The sequence below is a fragment of the Muntiacus reevesi genome, chromosome 1 (genome assembly GCF_963930625.1).
Source record: "Muntiacus reevesi chromosome 1, mMunRee1.1, whole genome shotgun sequence".
In the NCBI taxonomy this organism is placed as follows: domain Eukaryota; kingdom Metazoa; phylum Chordata; class Mammalia; order Artiodactyla; family Cervidae; genus Muntiacus; species Muntiacus reevesi.
The window spans coordinates 117,303,265-117,309,877 of NC_089249.1; positions in this window are offsets into that span (position 1 = coordinate 117,303,265).

The following is a 6,613-nucleotide window of genomic DNA, read 5'->3' on the forward strand; positions in this document are numbered from 1 at the left end:
AGAGGGACTCAATATAAGAGCTAGAAAAAAACAAACAAACAAAAATCCCTACCAGTGTTCTGTGATCTTTTTAAAATTTTTTATTTATTTATTTATTTTTGGCTGAGCTAAGTCATCATTGCTGCACATGGGCTTTCTCTAGTTGCAGCAAGTGGGGGTTCATTGCCATGCTCAGGCTTCTCATTGCAGGGGCTTCTTTTGCTGCAGAACACTGGTTCTGGGGTACCTGGGCTTCAGTAGTTGCAGCTCCTAGGCTTTAGAGCACGGGTTCAGTAGTTGTGATACAATAGCTTAGTTTCTTTGAAGCTTTTGGTATCTTCCTAGATCAAGGATTGAACCCATGTACCCTGTATTGGCAGGCAGATTCTTATCCACTGTACCACCAGAGAAGTTCTATAATCTGATTTTGTACCTGTCTCCCATACCAGTCTTTGAGCACTAGAAGGCAAAATGTGGGTCCTCTGATATCTATTATCATGCCTGGGGCATAGTAGTTACCTAATATCTGTTTAATGAATTAATGAATTTCATTGTATCCTGACAATCATGGTAAAATCAAAGTAAAGTTTAACATTTATCTTTACTTCACTTGCTTCACAAGTTGGGTAGAACAAAGTCATTTTGGAAGATTAGCATCTTACTAAAGAATGTGTGCTTTGGAACAGCACAGTAGCCAACTCTTTGCAGACATTCTGCCTAAACAAACATTAAGTATTTAAATTAGCAAATAATATTTCCCCTTTAGTCCTGACAGAGTTCATGACAATCTGAAGAGTACATCTCAACTGTGACGTAACATTGGGAAAAACCTAAGAATAAAGCCAAAAGTCACATTTAAGGTAATTCTGGGCTGACAACTCCTCAGCCAATCACAGTAGCCTCTGAGGCTTTGCTGATAACATTCCAGGGTTTTGGAACACCCTTAGAGTGAAAACAAAAGGAAAGATGAGGCTCCCTTTGATTGATAGGTACTTCTAAGGCCTGATGTCTCTCCACATAGTTAATCTTGTTGATATGACCTTTCTTCACATTTCTTTATTTTAAGTCACCAAGGCATTTCTCTGAAAAATCATCTGTTGCAAAAGGCCCCAAAGCAAGTATAAAGGAGAGAATAAAATCATTTATCAAAATTGTATGAATTTGTAATTCATAATAGGCAAGAAGCAATTTAAGAAGATAGTTTTCTACCGCTGCCACGGCTACCAAAATAAATATGGGGAAGATAGTCATAGTAATTAACAGAAGAGTTAATTTTACTTTGTCATGAGATAAGTTTCAGTTTGATTTCTGATTAAGAGAAAATCAATACAAAAAAATACTTTTTCTTCATAGTTTCAATTATTATAAATTTAGAGTGGTATACCTATGAGTTTCTCAGCTCTTGCCTTTCACTGGGAAAATACTCCATCAACATTTGAAAATGCCTCAACCACAGCCCTTAGCTCTTTCTTCCCATATCCAATCCATGCTTCCTGCACCTACTCAGCAAAGAAGGTTGATATTATATTCTACTAAGCCAAACACCAAAATGTTAGGCCCCAGAATATATTTTTCAGATTGAAGCTGTTAGCTTTCTTGCCAGAAAATAATGTTCTTTGAAGAGCCCCTGAGCCTGTTTGATTATGGTCATCCAAGAATCACAGAATCCAGCAGCGACTGAAATTCCTCTAGCAAACAAACTTCAGGAGTGATCACATCCTCCAAGTCGGAGTTTAACAGTAATCATGTGGTCAGTTGAGAAATTGGTGTTTTGTAAGACTAATAAGCTTCAAGCTAAAGGGGCAAGCAAGAACACACATCTGTCTGTTGGAGAACTCTTGGCATAGATTTAGCCTGCAGTGAGTGTTCAAAAACATTATAAATGGGGCAGAAGAAAATACACATACTACACTTCTTTAGCAATTTAAGCAATTTGATAACCTCGTTCTTGGATGTGTACAGCATTCCTCATAAAGTTTGACTATGTTTATGAACATCTGTGCCAACTCTACCTTTAAAAAAAAGAAGATAAATGAAAGACTGGTTATCAAAGCTTGGCTGGGAGCTAAGAGATGTGCCACAAATGTAGAGGCCCACAGTTCTCTTCTGGTACCATACAAGAGGAGACTGTTCTTTTGGGAAGAGATTAGGTGACCTTAAGGAAGTTATACCACATCTCTTGGCTCAGTTTCCTTGTCGAGAATTGGGGGGGGGGCGGTAAAGATGATCACTAGGTCAGTTTCCAGCTCTAACATTTAGTGAGCTAGTTACCAGGCCAAGATTGGCAATAGCTAGATTTAGAAAGCTAAAGAACTGACTGTTCCTCCCCAAACAAAATGCTAAGCTTTCTAGATAAGAGCATACACAGCCTTTGTTTTTGTTGTTTGGGTAGAAAGAGAAGAAAATTAAAAGAAAAAAATGTCACCGTATCAGTTAGCAATTGCTTTATAACAAATCACATCAAAACTGAGTGGCTTCAAACTAAGTATTTGTTATTTTTCATGAGTTTATGGATCAGTTGAAAGTTGGCTGATCTGGGGCAGGATCAGCTCACCTTAGCAGGGCCTATTCATGTTTGTGTTCAGCTAGGGAGCTGGCTGAGGGTTGCTGGTGTAGGTTAGGCTTCCTCACTTACATGGTGTTTGGCTGGGTGTTAGCGAGGGAGACAAAGGAGTGATTGAGCCAAGGGTTTCTCGTCATCCAGCAGGCTAGATCTGTCTTGTTCTTTCTTGAGATATAGTCTCAGAACTGGCCTACTATCACTTCTGCCATGTTCTATTGGCCAAAGCACATTCCAGGAAATAAGATCTGCCTCGTAATGAGAGACACTTCAAGGTCATATGGCAAAGCTGTGGATGCAGAAAAGGGTGAAGAATCATAGTCACTCTTGCAGTCAATCTACAATCTCACAAATAATGTTTTGATGGCTATGAGAATACAGTGGTGATCAAGATACAATCATCCCCTTCAATAAAGTCATAATTTAGAGGGGGGTAAAGAACCTGACCCAGCTAATTAGAATGTACTATAATATCCTAACCATGGAGATAGTATAGGATCTAGATGTGGGCAACTCCTGCTCAAGAAACTCAGGGAAAGCTTCTCAGATGTGGTGACCTTTGAGTCAGGTCCTTTTGGGGACTGGATCCCAATGCCTGAGATGGTTCCTGGCTTAACAGTAAACACTCAGTAAATATTTGATGTATAAATAAATGGAGAATGAGGAGCTGGCACAAAGAGAATGAATGAAAATCATTCCAAGAACCAGCATGAGGTAGGAAAAAAGGACTCACCATTTCATCTCAAGAATATTTATTTTTTCAGCATATGTTTGCTAACTGTCCACTAAGAATAAGGAACCTGAACCTCCATGGAGCGGGAGGAAGACCAAATCCTTATTTATACTCCCCTCGATGTGAGAGAGCATGCCGCCCTCCTCCCGCTCCTGTGTCCTGCTCACATAGACATCGCCACTACTACTCTCCATGTGATGAAATCAACACTGGTGAACTCAGTGAGAACAGGAGCTGACGGCATTCACTGGGATGCTCAAAACTCAAGATGCACCCATTCCATAGCAGCCAGATCCCTGGTGAGCATCTCATCAGAAGACCTCATTTTTATTTCTTTTTTAAAAAGTGTTCAACAGTGTGGAGATTTCTTAAAAAGCTAGAAATAGAACTGCCCTATGACCCAGCAATCCCACTCCTGGGCATACACACTGAGGAAACCAGATCTGAAAGAGACACATGCACCCCAATGTTCATCGCAGCACTGTTTATAATAGCCAGGACATGGAAGCAACCTAGATACCCATCAGCAGACGAATGGATAAGGAAGCTGTGGTACATATACACCATGGAATATTACTCAGCTGTTAAAAAGAATTCATTTGAATCCGTTCTAATGAGATGGATGAAACTGGAGCCCATTATACAGAGTGAAGTAAGCCAGAAAGATAAAGAACATTACAGCATACTAACACATATATATGGAATTTAGAAAGATGGTAATGATAACCCTATATGCAAAACAGAGAAAAAGAGACACAGATGTACAGAACAGACTTTTGGACTCTGTGGGAGAAGGCGAGGGTGGGATGTTTCGAGAGAACAGCATGTATATTATCTATAGTGAAATAGATCACCAGCCCAGGTGGGATGCATGAGACAAGTGCTTGGGCCTGGTGGGCTGGGAAGACCCAGAGGAATCGGGTGGAGAGGGAGGTGGGAGGGGGGATCGGGATGGGGAATACATGTAGCTCCATGGCTGATTCATGTCAATGTATGACAAAACCCGCTACAATATTGTAAAGTAATTAGCCTCCAACTAATAAAAATAAATGAAAAAATAAATAAATAAAAAAGTGTTCAAGAAGGATGCAATCCATAAGTAACATTACTAGTTGGAACCCCAGACTATCTTAGAATACTTTCTAGGTTTTTGGAAAGCATATTTTGGTACTGGGACATATATGTACCTGGTATAGTGTTGCAGATCATGTAAATATGTTGGTGTTCTTCTAAATGGTGTGGGCTGGGTTAAGCTTCATTCTTTTCGACCTATCCCATATATTTTAAGGATAGTTGTCAAAGGTACTTTACCGTAAGAGGTTTGCAGGGTGTTTGGGCGATTCAAGGACCTTTGTCAGTAGCTGCCCAAGTAGTATGACTTGTGCTTTATCCACATATATAACACTCATCTTAAGTGGAAAGCTTAAGAATCTTTATCGAACATATCCAGAGTAACCCATAGAAGCATAAATAGAACATAGATTAAAAGTATGAAAGGTCCCTAAGTTTACCTTTAGGCTTATCTTGACTTCTTTTAAGGCGTATACACATTTCTATGGGCTGAAATATAGCCCTCACATCTTTCTACTTGACTTTGTAATACTAAATAGACATCTATGCTATTCAAATACTTAACAATCAGGAGGATTTAGGTACTGACCAATCAGAATGGATATATGGAGATTTCAGGTGTGCCAATCAGTAACCTTTTTTGGGTGGCAGGGAATTCTAGAGGAGGTGTAGTGGGGAGTGGTGCTCAGGTGGCCAGAATGGTGTGGGTAGGGGAACTTTGGGAACTCCTGGATGCTGTTCTTGACTAATGATAACAGTTGGCCCTGAGTTGTGCAGTACATTCCTGATCCACTTTGATGAACACATCTCTCTGGTTATGTTCAATCATGATCAATCACATTATAACATACTGAAGCTGAAGCTCCAGTACTTTGCCCAACTGATGCAAAGAGCCACCTCATTGGAAAAGACCCTGATGCTGGGAAAGACTGAGGGGAGAAGGAGAAGGTGGCAACAGAGAATGAGATGGTTGTATGGAACACTGACTGAATGGACATGAGTTTGAGCAAACTCTGGGAGATAGTGGAGGACAGTGAAGCCTGGAGTGCTGCAGTCCATGGGTTTGCAAAGAGTTGGACATGACTTAGCGACTGAACAATAAGATTGCTAAATCAACTATACTTCAATTTTTAAATTACTGATTTCTAAAATCTAAGGATAAGGCTGCTACTGGCCATGTACAAACTGACAGATTTTCTTTGCCTTTATTTCTTTTTTTTTTTAAGCTTTTATTGAATTTGTTACAATATTGCTTCTGCTTTATGGGTTTTTTTTTGGCTGCAAAGCATGTGGGATCTTGGCTCCCTAACCAGGGATCAAACCTGCACCCTCTGCATTGGAAAGCAAAGTCTTAACCACTGGACCACCAGGGAAGTCCCGCCTTTATTTCAATTAACAGGAAAACCTGTCTTTTTTATTGTAGGGAAGAAATTATACATATAAGAAAAACATGGTGAGTAACAAACAGTAATGTGAATTCAGCTTGCTAAATGTGTCCTTAAAGTAAAACAACTGCCAAAGTCATGTTAAACCAGACCTTGCTATGGGTTAGCAATATCAAGATCTCCTTTCTCCTCCTCCTCCATCTCTCCCCCACAGCCTTGGAAACTCTCAACCAACATGTCCTTAGCTTATGTGACTGGAGGTCTGAGTTCTAGCAGTGTAGGCTTGTCGTAAAGAACTCGTGGAAAAACAATCCAAAAATCCAGTCTTTGGTGCAGGCACTGGGCTTCATTTCCATGTTGTTGTTTTCCTGGTCTTTAAAGGCAAATTCTTTACTGATGCAGTAAGACTGGAACTTGATCAACAGAACAAATGTTACTTTAAACACCATAATGGTAATAATGTAATCAAATGTGATTAGCTTTTAATAACTTTATTGGCCCTTTCATTTTGCCCCAAAAGCAGCCACGTGAATGGTTTGCTTATGCATTTTTAACAAGAGAGGAAATAAATGCTTTTGCTTATAGGAACAGAAGACTAATGATGCTTTTTCTCACACTTTTGTTTCAGAGAACTAAGTCAGACAATCCTACCATTAAAAGTGATCAGTCTGAAACTCCATCTTGATAAAGCCAATGGCAGCACTGGGCCTGGTCCTTTCTCTGGACCTTGAGGGCATCCACCAACTAGATCAATACTAACTAACATTTTCCCTGTGCCTAATTGTTTACAAAGCACTTTCACTGACATGCACTCTCTGAAACCATATGACTTTCATTTCACAGAAGAGACACTCAGAGTAAAATGGACTTGATCAATGTCACACC